The sequence below is a fragment of the Delphinus delphis genome, chromosome 5, assembly GCF_949987515.2.
Source record: "Delphinus delphis chromosome 5, mDelDel1.2, whole genome shotgun sequence".
Classification (NCBI taxonomy): Eukaryota; Metazoa; Chordata; class Mammalia; order Artiodactyla; family Delphinidae; genus Delphinus; species Delphinus delphis.
The window spans coordinates 2,654,005-2,667,476 of NC_082687.1; the positions used below are offsets into that span (position 1 = coordinate 2,654,005).

The following is a 13,472-nucleotide window of genomic DNA, read 5'->3' on the forward strand; positions in this document are numbered from 1 at the left end:
TTCAAACAATCTTTGAATGGGTTATATGATAATAATGACAACAATAATAATAACAGAAAGGACAAAAGAGAAATAAAAGATTATAAACTAACTCAAAAACTAATGAGGTGGTATACAAAAAATAATATAATGTGTAAATAAAAGCTAGAATTAATTTTTGAAAACCAGAAACACAGACAACTCTCTAGGATACACAATAAAAATATAAACAAAATTGGAAATGAAAATGGGACTACAACAATACAGAGGACGTTTATAATAAGTTAATAATGTTCATAATTATAGTTAATAGATATAAAATTCTAAATTTTTTTTTGAAAATGAATCAGTGACCTAAACCACAGCTGTAGGAAACTGAAGTCTAATAATTACAAAAGAAATAGGGTAAGTTATCAATGACTTGCCTCCTTAAAAGAATTGTGGGTTCTGTGGTTTGACACCTAATATAACAGAGCTTCCTCCCCTGTAGAATTTATTCCTGAGAATAGAGATCATCAAGGATCCATTATGTAACAAAGATCAATAGAAGAGATCAATAAAGTTTATTTAAAAGACAAATATAAAACCAAAACTGGTTAAGGAAAGAAAAGACAAAGTGATAAATAAAATAAGGTATGCACAATGACATTCAATTGTAGAGTAGAGAATTTAAATATCATGAGATTCTTCTGAATAATCTCAATACAATGAATTGGAGACTTTAAAAATTAATATAGGTTGTACAGAAAAATGCAAAATACCAAGGCCAGCTCAAGAAACTATAGACTATATAGAAATCTAGAACATTAAGATAATCATAAATGTTAATGACCCCAACAAAACATGATTTAGCTTGAGTACAAATGTATTCAAAGAAGGAAGCAGAAAGTGCAAATAGAACGCTGATATTTAATCGAAGTTAATAATATAGAAAATATGGCAGTCCATAGAGAACATTGATAAATTTTGAGAAATATCAAATTCAAATTTGTTATCTTACAACTGGGAAAGAATTTTAATAGTTTGCCCATTTGAAGTCAGTAAGTCCCCTACGTGCGAACATTCAAGTTGTGAAATTTCAAAGATGCGAACGTGAGTTCACATGTCCAATCACGTAAGATGTGAGTGAAATTGCAGCTTGCCCTCCGTCTCCTATTGTTGACGATGCTTCAGCGCTACCATCTCCCACCTCCTCTCCCTCCTCCAGTCAGTAACTATTCTTGCCTGTTCACTCCATGCCAGCCCCTGGATGCCAGTTGTTGCACTGTACTGCTGTACTTTTCAAGGTACTGTGCTGTAAGATTAAAAATGTGTTATTTTTGTGTTTGTTATGTATTTTTTGTGTGAAAAGTATTATAAACCTATTACAGTACAGTACTATATAGCTGATTGTGTTATTGGGTACCTAGGCTAACTTTGTTGGACTTCAAACAAATCGGACTTATGAACACGCTCTTGGAATAGAACTTGTTCGTATGTAGGGGACTTACTGTATATCCATCTGCTGGGGTGACATAATGAGATAATAACACGAGTGGTGAAAAGAGAGCAACATACATGGTTCATGGCAATTCATGGAGAGTTTTCTATAAAGTAAGAGGAAACACAGAGGGATGGCTTCCCATTTTCTAACAATCTGTACATCTCTTAGTGACCTAGATTCTACCAGCAAATAAACGTGAAAAATAACCGTAGCACATTTCTGGGGTTTACAGTAATGTTGGGTAAAGAGAACATCAGTTTCCCAGGAGAATCACTCAGCAGGCCTGGTTTTCAGACTTGTCTGGTCCATAACTGTGTTTGAGTTCCTTAACTTTTAACATCTCCCTTCTGTTTTTATTCTGTATCATTTTAGCAGGTAAAGTATATTATTTAATCTCTCAGGCATACAAGAGCTGTTTCAGATACCCAATGAAGGGAAGATGTTTCATCAATTAAAACAAGGGTAGTATTTCACCTTTCCTGATTTTTCCTATTTTTACTACCTTTGTTATAGAATGCTATATAAATCTATTGATATACAAACCAATATGTTGAATTCATATCATTTCCATGAAATTTAAGATCCCTCGTTTTCTTTTTCACTTTTATTCGTCTCCTGGTCAGCATTTTAGAAATGTCTCCAAGGCATTCCAGTTCAGTATAATTTTGTTAGTATCATTTAACTACTAACTAGTTGCATAGAAAAGAAATTCTAAATGGCCTAGAATGGTCAGGATCTTGTTAAATAGAATAGAATCCATTCTGGTTATTTTTAAAAATAGTAAAATGTTACAGATTCTTTAGAAGGGCTAAAGATATTATAGACACTAAAATGAGTTATCAGGAGTAATTTGCAATGTCAAAGTTTGCTGCCAAGAAAGCAGCCACCTGTGCCAGCTATTAAATTAGAAATTATTGGCTTCAGAACCACTGGATCAGGAAGCTGCTTGCTAAATTTGGAGGCTGGCTTTATACTTGTCTACTCCAGAACAGTAACACTTCTACTGTTTCCCAGCAGCAAAATAGTTCCTCACACCCTGCGTCTCTCCACACATGACTCAGTTCCAAATCCAAGTGTACCTTGGATTCCAGTAGCAGAATCTAAGTCTCAGTGGGAATTCTAGCTACAAGAGGGCCTAAGAAATGCAGTTTTAAGCTTCCCAGTCTCTGCAGGAAAAGGGTTTTGGGCTTAGGTTGAAGGGGTTTCGAGTGCATGTTGAAAAACCCAACCAACAACAATGGCCTTACAAGCAGAGGACAGGCAGAACATCATATGGAGTCACAAATGATTAGGCAATAAAATGAAAGTAGAAAAGCTGACAAATGTATTTGTTTATAAGATGCCATCATTTTTTTTTTTAAAGAAGATGTCGGGGGTAGGAGTTTATTTATTTATTTACTCTTTTATTTTTGCTGTGTTGGGTCTTCGTTTCTGTGCAAGGGCTTTCTCTAGTCGTGGCAAGTGGGGGCCACTCTTCATCGTGGTGCGCAGACCTCTCACTATCGCGGCCTCTCTTGTTGCGGAGCACAGGCTCCAGACGCGCAGGCTCAGTAGTTGTGGTTCATGGGCCTAGTTGCTCCATGGCATGTGGCATCTTCGCAGACCAGGGCTCGAACCCGTATCCCCTGCATTAGCAGGCAGATTCTCAACCACTGCGCCACCGGGGAAGCCCGATGCCATCATTTTAAATCTTTTTTTTTTTTTTTTTTTTTTGCGGTACTTGGGCCTCTCACAGTTGTGGCCTCTCCCGTTGCGGAGCACAAGCTCCGGACGCGCAGGCTCAGCGGCTATGGCTCACGGGCCCAGCCGCTCCGCGGCATGTGGGATCTTCCCGGACCGGGGCATGAACCCATGTCCCCTGCATCGGCAGGCGGACTCTCAACCACTGCACCACCAGGGAAGCCCCATTTTAAATCTTTTAAAAGCAGTTTAGTGTTAAACAACCCTCTCTTAAAAGCTTTTACTCAAAACGTTTATTATTTTAATAATAAACTTAATAATGAATTAATTTTATTATTTAATTTAATAATAAACTTCAGGGAGAAATTTAAAAGAATCCAAGTTGAAAGTAAAATATTTTCATATATCTCCCTCAGAAGGTGATAGTATACCCAGACAAAATGTACTAAAGATAAAGAAATATTGAATACTATTAACCAAGTTGACCTAATTTATAGTTGTAGAATATAGCAACCAACATATGGAGCATAAATATTTCTTTCCAATTTATATAAAATATTTACCAATATTGGACCATAAAGCACATTGCAGTAAAATTATTTAAATTAAAATTAAAAGGACCAAAATCAGAGATCCCTACAAAGCAGACCAGCCCAGGGCCTGCTGGGAAAGCATGTGCTCTAGAGCTTGAGCTCACACCTCTCCATTCTTTCATCTGAGAATAAAGCTTTCCTTTGTTTCTGAACCAAACTTGGGCTCATTGGCACAAACCACACCAGCCAGAAGGACGCATTTTGGAAGCCGTGTAGCTGACAGGGTCAGCTGACACGGTCTTGGTTCTCTGGTGGGGTTTCAGGCCTGAGCCTCTGCAGGTGGGAGAGCCGAGTTCAGGGCGTTGGACCACCAGCGACCTCCTGGGCCCACATAATATCAATGGGTGAGAGCTCTCCCAGAGATCTCCATCTCAACGCTAAGACCCAGCTCCACTCAACGACCAGCAAGCTCCAGTGCTGGACACCCCATGCCAAACAACTAGCAAGACAGGAACACAACCCCACCTATTAGCAGAGAGGCTGCCTAAAATCATACTAAGTTCACAGACACCAGAAAACACACCACTGCCTGCGGCCCTGCCCACCAGAAGGACAAGATCCAGCCTCATCCACCAGAACACAGGCACCAGTCCCCTCCACCAGGAAGCCTACACAACCCACTGAACCAAACTTACCCACTGGGGGCAGACACCAAAAAAATCAGGAAACTATGAACCTGCAGCCTGTGAAAAGGAGACCCCAAACACAGTCATTTAAACAAAGGAAGAAGACCGAGAAATATACAGCAGATGAAGGATCAAAGTAAAAACCCACCAGACCAAACAAATGAAGAGGAAATAGGCAGTCTACCTGAAAAAGAATTCAGAGTAATGATAGTAAAGATGACTCCAAATCTTGGAAATAGAATGGAGAGAATACAAGAAATGTTTAACAAGGACCTAGAAGAACTTAAGAGCAAACAAACAATGATGAACAGCACAATAAATTAAATTAAAAATTCTCTAGAAGAAATCAATAGCAGAACAACTGAGGCAGAAGAATGCATAAGTGACCTGCAAGATAACATAGTGGAAATAAATAGTGCAGAGCAGAATAAAGAAAAAAAGAATGAAAAGAATTGAGGGCAGTCTCTGAGACCTTTGGGACAACATTAAATGCACCAACATTCATATTATAGGGGTCCCAGAGGAAGGGAAAAAAAGAAAGGGACTGAGAAAGTATTTGAAGAAATTATAGTTGAGAACTTCCCTAACATGGAAAAGGAAATAGGTAATCAAGTCCAGGAAGTGCAGAGAGTCCAATACAGGATAAACCCAAGGAGAAACACGCCAAGATACATATTAATCAAACTATTCAAAAATTAAATACAAAGAAAAAACACTAAAAGCAGCAAGGGAAAAGCAACAAATGACACACAAGAGAATCCCCATGACGTTAAAAGCTGATCTTTCAGCAGAAACCCCGCAATCCAGAAGGGAGTGGTAGGGCACATTAAAAGTGATGAAAGGGAGGGCTTCCCTGGTGGTGCGGTGGTTGAGAGTCCGCCTGCCGATGCAGTGGACACGGGTTCGTGCCCCAGTCCGAGGGGATCCCACGTGCCGCGGAGCAGCTGGGCCCGTGGGCCGTGGCCGCTGGGCCTGCGCGTCCGGAGCCTGTGCTCTGCAACGGGAGAGGCCACAACAGTGAGAGGCCCGCGTACCGCAAAAAAAAAAAAAAAAAAAAAAAAAGTGATGAAAGGGAAAAACCTACAACCAAGATTACTCTACCCAGCAAGGATTTCATTCAGATTCGGCAGAGAAATTAAACCCTTAACAGACAAGCAAAAGTTAAGAGAATTCAACACCTCTAGACCAGCTTTACAACAGATGCTAAAGGAATTTCTCTAGGGACGACGCACAAGAGAAGCAAAAGACCTACAATAACAAACCCAAAACAATTAAGAAAATGATAATAGGGGGCTTCCCTGGTGGCGCAGTGGTTGAGAGTCCGCCTGCCGATGCAGGGGACATGGGTTCGTGCCCCGGTCTGGGAAGATCCCACATGCCACGGAGCAGCTGGGCCCGTGAGCCATGGCCGCTGAGCCTGCACATCCGGAGCCTGTGCTCCACAACAGGAGAGGCCACAACAGTGAGAGGCCCGTGTACCACAAAAAAAAAAAAAAAAAAAAAAATGGTAATGGGAACATACATATCGATAATTACCTTAAATGTAAATGGATAAAATGCTCCAACTGAAAGACATAGACTGGCTGAATGGATACAAAAACAAACCCGTATATATGCTGTCAACAAGATACCCACTTCAAACCTAGGGACACATACAAACTAAAATGAAGGATGGAAAAAGATATTCCATGCACATCAAAATCAAAAGAAAGCTGGATTAGCAATTCTCATATCAGACAAAATAGACTTTAAAATAAAGACTATTACTAGAGACAAAGAAGGACACTATATAATGATGAAGGGATCAATCCAAGAAGAAGAAATAACAATTGTAAAATACTTATGCACCCAACATAGGAGCACCTCAATACATAAGGCATATGCTAACAGCCATAAAAAGGGAAGTTGACACTAACACAATAATATAACACCCTACTTTCACCAATGGATAGATCAACCAAAATGAAAATAAATAAGGAAACACAAGCTTTAAATGATACATTAAACAAGATGGACTTAATTGATATTTATAGGACATTCCATGCAAAAACAACAGAATACATTATCTTCTCAAGTGCTCATGGAACATTCTCCAGGATAGTTCATATCTTGGGTCACAAATCAAGCCTCGGTAAATTTAAGAAAATTGAAATCGTATAAAGGACTTTTTCTGACTACAACAGTATGAGACTAGATATCAATTACAGGAAAAAGAACTGTAAAAAAGACAAACACATGAAGGCTAAACAATACACTACTAAATAACCAAGAGATCACTGAAGAAATCAAACAGGAAATCAAAAGATACCTGGAAAGAAATGACAATGGAAACAGGATGGCCCAAAACCTATGGGATGCAGCAAAAGCAGTTCTAAGAGAGAAGTTTATAGCAATACAATCCTACCTCAAGAAACAAGAAAAATCTCAAATTAACAATCTAACTTAGCACCTAAAGCAGTTAGAGAAAGAAGAACCAAAAAACCCCAAAGTTAGCAGAAGGAAAGAAATCATAAAGATCAGATCAGAAACAAATGAAAAAGAAATGGAGGAAATGACAGCAAAGATCAATAAAAATAAAAGCTGGTTCTTTGGGAAGATAAACAAAATTGCTAAACTGTTAGCCAGACTCATCAAGAAAGAAAGGGAGAACACTCAAATCAACAGAATTATAAATGAAAAAGAAGAAGTAACAGCTGACACTGCAGAAATACAAAGGATCATGAGAGATTACTACAAGCAACTGTATGCCAATAAAATGGACAACCCGGAAGAAATGGACAAATTCGTAGAAAAGCACAACCTTCCGAGACTGAACCAGGAAGAAATAGAAAATATGAACAGACCAATCACAAGCACTGAAATTAAAACTGTGATTAAAAATCTTCCAACAAACAAAAGCCCAGGACCAGATGGATTCACAGGCAAATTATATCAAACATTTAGAGAAGAACTAACACCTATTCTTCTCAAAGTCTTCCAAAATATAACAGAGAGGGGAACACTCCCAAACTCTTTCTACGAGGCCATTATCATTCTGATACCAAAATCAGACAAAGATGTTACAAAAAAAGTAAACTATAGTCCAATATCACTGATGAACGTAGATGCAAAAATCTTGAACAAAATACTAGCAACCAGAATCCAACAGCACATTAAATGGATCATACACCATGATCAAGTGGGGTTTATCTCAGGAATGCAAGGATTCTTCAAAATACACAAATCAATCAATGTGATACACCATATTAACAAACTGAAGGATAAAAACCATATGATAATCTCAATGGATGCACAAAAAGCTTTTGACAAAATTCAACACCAATTTATGATAAAAACGCTCCAGAAAATAGGCATAGAGGGAACTTACCTCAATGTAGTAAAGGTCATATATAACAAACCCACAGCCAACATCATTCTCAATGGTGGAAAACTGAAACCATTTCCACTAAGATCAGGAACAAGAAAAGGTTGCCCACTCTCACCACTATTATTCAACATAGTTTTGGAAGATTTAGCCACAGCAATCAGAAATGAAAAAGAAATAAAAGGAATACAAATCAGAAAAGAAGAAGTAAAGCTGTCACTGTTTGCAGATGACATGATACTATACACAGAGAATCCTAAAGATGTTACCAGAAAACTACTAGAGCTAATCAATGAATTTGGCAAAGTAGCAAGATACAAAAATAATGCACAGAAATCTCTTGCATTCCTATACACTAATGATGAAAAATCTGAAAGAGTAATTAAGGAAACACTCCCATTTACCATTACAGCAAAAAGAATAAAATACCGAGGAATAAGTCTACCTAAGGAGACAAAAGACCTGTATGCAGAAAACTATAAGACACTGATGAACGAAATTAAAGAGGATACAAACAGATGGAGAGATATACCATGTTCTTGGATTGGAAGAGTCAACATTGTGAAAATGACTATACTACCCAAAGCAATCTACAGATTCAATGCAGTACCCATCAAGTTACCAATGGCATTTCTCACAGAACTAGAACAAAAAATTCCACAATTTGTATGGAAACACAAAATACCCCGAATAGCCAAAGCAATCTTGAGAAAGAAAAATGGAGCTGGAGGAATCAGGCTCCCTGACTTCAGACTATACTACAAAGCTACAGTAATCAAGACAGTATGGAACTGGCACAAAAACAGAAATATAGATCAGTGGAACAGGATATAAACCCCAGAGATATACCTATGCACATATGGTCACCTTATCTTTGATAAAGGAGGCAGGAATATACAATGGAGAAAAGACAGCCTCTTCAATAAGTGGTACTTGGAACACTGGACAGCTACATGTAGAAGAATGAAATTAGAACACTCCCTAACACCATACACAAAAATAAACTAAAAATGGATTAAGGACCGAAATGTAAGGCCAGACACTATTAAACTCTTAGGGGAAAACATAGGCAGGACATTCTATGACATAAATCACAGCAAGATCCTTTTTGACCCACCTCCTAGAGAAATGGAAATAAAAAGAAAAATAAACAAATGGGACCTAATGAAACTTAAAAGCTTTTGCACAGCAAAGGAAACCATAAAGGAGATGAAAAGAATGGGAGAAAATATTTGCAAATGAATCAACTGCAAAGGATTAATCTCCAAAATATACAAGCAGCTCATGCATCTCAATACCAAAAAAACAAACAAACCAATCCAAAAATGGGCAGAAGACCTAAAAAGACATTTCTCCAAACGAGATATACAGATTGCCAACAAACACATGTAAGGATGCTCAACATCACTAATCATTAGGGGAATGCAAATCAAAACTACTGTGAGGTATCACCTCACACCAGTCAGAATGGCCATCATCAAAAAATCTACAAACAGTAAATGCTGGAGAGGGTGTGGAGAAAAGGGAACCCTCTTGCACTGTTGGTGGGAATGTAATCTGATACAGCCACTATGGAGAACAGTATGGAAGTTCCTTATAAAACTAAAAATAGAACTACCATACGACCCAGCAATCCTACTACTGGGCGTATAACCTGAGAAAACCATAATTCAAAAAGAGTCATGTACCACAATGTTCATTGCAGCTCTATTTACAATAGCCAGGACATGGAAGCAACCTAAGTGTCCATCGACAGATGAATTGATAAAGAAAATGTGGCACATATATACAATGCAATATTACTCAGCCATAAAAAGAAATGAAATTGAGTTATTTGTATTGAGGTGGATGGACCTACAGTCTGTGATACAGAGTGAAATATGTCAGAAAGAATAAAACAAATACCATATGCTAACATATATATATGGAATCTAAGGGGGAAAAAATGGTTCTGAAGAACCTAGGGGCAGGACAGGAATAAAGACATAGATGTAGAGAATGGACTTGAGTACATGGGGAGGGGGAAGGGTAAGCTAGGACAAAGTGAGAGTGTAGCACTGACGTATGTACACTACTAAACGTAAAATAGCTAGCTAGTGGGAAGCAGCCACATAGCACAGGTACATCAGTTTGGTGCTTTGTGTTGACCTAAAGGTGTGGATAGGGAGGATGGGAGGTAGACACAAGAGGGAGGGGATATGGGGATATATGTATACATATAGCTGATTCACTTTGTTATATAGCAGAAACTAACACCCCATTGTAAAGCAGTTATACTCCAATAAAGATATTAAAAAAAAATGACCAAAATCACACAGTTATGTTCTCCGACCATTAACAGTATGAATTTAAAATAATTTACAAATATTTTCTTCCATTCAGTAGGTTGTCTTTTTCTTTTGTCAATGGTTTCCTTTGCTGTGCATAAGCTTTTAAGTTTAATTATGTCCCATTTGTTTATTTTTGCTTTTATTCATTTTGACTTCAGAGATGGACATGTTATATAAAGAAAAGGATAATATTCACTAATACAGAAAAAGAATGATAAACACAACTTGCTGAGTGACAAAAGCTAGAGACAAAAGAGTGCTCACTACATGATTTTATTTATATGAAATTTATATGAAATTTTAAAAGTGACAAAATTATTCTTTACTAAAAATATTCTTTAATAAAATTTTATTTTATTACTTAGAAATAAGTAAAAAATTCTTTAATAGCAAAGTCATTGAGGGGGCACTAGAGAATAGAATTAACTGGGAAGGGGCATCAGGAGACTTGCTGAAGGGGTAGAAATGTTCTTAATCTTGTAATGGAGGTGTTTATGGGATATACACCATTGTCAAATCTCCTAGTAATAACCAGTTGAGATTTGTGCATTGTTTTAAGTTAAATGTATATCAGAAATAATCAGAGAATTTTAAGCATTTCATATGAAGTTTAAATGGGGCAGTTTATATCAGTCACAATATGTTCAAAATTTTGCGTGAGTGACATGAAGACCAATTCGTAAAACAAACCTGCACTTTTGGTTTACAGCACATTTTAGTTGTAGTTTTATATATTACATTTAGAATGCTCCCCAAATATTTGCAAGTGAATTCTATTGAAAAGACATGAAAGCTATGAATGTGACTTAGGGTGCCCCCCAAAAAGAAAATTGTATATTATGATAACAAAAATACCTGATGATGCCTTTTAGAAATAAAAAAAAGAACAGTCTCCTATGAGAAATAGTATAAAAGTCACTGTCTTTCTTAAACATAAGCTGACCTGAGGTATTTAAAACAACCATAGTAAAGGGTTATTTATATTTCTGTATAAGAATAGCCAGACAACTTTCTTTTGGTGTGAGAATTTGCATTCTAAGGTATATCACTGAATATCATTTTTTGGTTGATTTATTACACGCCTTTGAGACTAAATGTTTATAATGAAAATGCTGACACAGTCACTTCTGGCAGTCAGATTGCTTGCATTATAATTATATAAGAATATAATGATATTAACTGAAGTTGAGCAGAAAAGGACCACAGAGAAATTAGACAAGTAGGGAGACTTCATTTCTAAAGCAAAAACCACAACCCTTTTAGTAATATGCCTAGTCGTTCAAAATCCAACTGGAGCAAGAATTTGAAAGTGACAAAATTTCCGAATTCTAGAAATAGCCATTGCTTTGCAACAGGATACAGATTTAAAATGGGTGTGCTTTTGTATCCGTGTTCACATAGCCACACTGGGACTGCGCTGAAGGACATGAAGCTTGTTAAACGACAGACCAATGAGTCACTCTCCAGTGGGATAGAAATAGAATGAAATTGACAAACATAATTGGAAAGGAAATTAGTTCAGCAGTAGGTAGCCATAAAAAAAAGTATTAATTTTCAAATATGCAGAAAAGTAATAGAAACTGAAGTGGGAGTACTTTTATGGATTCAAAAGAGCTAGGTTCACTAACTTGATGAGGGTGCATATCAGATGAAGTTGGAATTATCTGAGGTTCATACTTTTTTTTTACCTTTTACGCAAAATAAAAGTCTTTAGAAAATATGACTGATTCATCATGAATCAATTCTAAAATGTAGGTAATTCTTCTTAGCACTAATTAAAGGGAAATTGCTCCTTATTAAAAAAAAAAAGTGTGCAGAGCCTCCTAAGAATGATACTGTTAGGCAATAATATTTCACACATTTTAAGAAAAATATTATTATGCCAAGTAGCTACAGGGAAAGCAATTAAATTAATCATAAGTGATTCTTTTGATTGTTTTGACCTTAAGCCTCTTTATAGTCCCCTACAGCAGTAGTATTTCATTAACATTGGAAGTGGGAGAAGGCTTGTTCTGGTTTTATAGTTTACTTGCGGGAAAGACTTTCTTTTCATCAACTTTATTTCTCAAACACGAAGGCATTTGAAGAGTGGTTTGATTGTGTTGAAATGGATGATCTCCTTTGTGGTGTCATGGACATCTTGATATCTTCCTCTAAATGACTTGAGATTTCACGGAGGATAAGAGGTAGGTGAAACTCAGATGTGTTCATTGTTATGTTGCGTCTTCTGTTTCATCCAGTTATACAAATGTGCTCAATCTTCATCTAATTGCAAACTACTCAAGTAGTAGCTAAAATATACTAATATAAAATCCATGTGAGTAGTGAATATTTTCCATAAAAATAAATGGTCTGCAATGATACATAATTTTCTTGATCTATGTCTTGGGAAAATCCCAACTTATTGCTCCAATCCAGTAGAAAGCTGGCAATATTGTTGTCTACAAAGTGGAACTTTAACAAAAAAAAAAGAAAAAAGAAAGAAAGAAACTACATTGATTTTTTGATGAAAATTATGTTGTCAATATACCAGTTGTGTGTTTTTATGAGAACCTTGTTTATTGCAAATATTTACTGGGTTTCACATTTAGGTATGAAACGAATATTTAACTAACTAGTGTATACCCCAAATTGTTGAAGGAATAAAGTCTTTGCCACACAATGAGCTCACAGGTTAGTCAAGGAGACAGGAGGACAGATGTCAACCAAACACTTGAGCAGCATGAAAAAGGATGAGGGGTTCCAGCATGCTGGAGCGGCCAGTAAATGCAAATGTTCTTTTGTTTGCTCTTTTTCCTTTCTTTTTTTTTTCCAAAAGATTTTAAAAACAATGTTGAGATAGAAAAATAAAGGACAAATTTCACTGATTTGGGAATAAGGTATAACTAACAGAAGGAAATATCAAAACTTGCATCTGCTTTGGTTCTTTTAAGCAAATGTTAAGCATTTTTCAAATCACAAAGGTGGAATAAACAGCATATGGAGGGATGTGTAGTCCAGGACAGACAACAGGATAGTTGATGAGCACCTGGCTAGTCCAAGGGAATTAAAACCTAATCCCAGATGGAAAACATCTGGAGGTAGAAGGGGAAAACACTTTGTTGTTATTCTTTTCATCCTTTTTTTTTTTTTTTTTTTTTTTTTTGCGGTACGCGGGCCTCTCACTGTTGTGGCCTCTCCCATCAGGCTCCGGATGCGCAGGCTCAGCAGCCATGGCTCACGGGCCCAGCCGCTCCACGGCATGTGGCATCTTCCCGGACCGGGATATGAACCCGTGTCCCCTGCATCAGCAGGCAGACTCTCAACCACTGCGCCACCAGGGAAGCCCCTCTTTTCATCCATTGATAGCTCTCTGAGAAAAGTGAATTCAGGACAGTCACCCCCTTTCCATGTCCCATTGCCAGCCCCCAGCTGTCC

At 37.3% G+C, this 13,472-nt stretch overlaps 1 long non-coding RNA gene across 1 annotated transcript in view; it reads right to left on the minus strand.

Annotated features, from left to right (window-relative positions):
* The window catches only part of LOC132425263 (uncharacterized), a 118,805-nt gene that overhangs the window by 84,021 nt on the left and 21,312 nt on the right, over positions 1-13,472 (minus strand). The gene's annotated exons all lie outside the window — the stretch shown is intronic.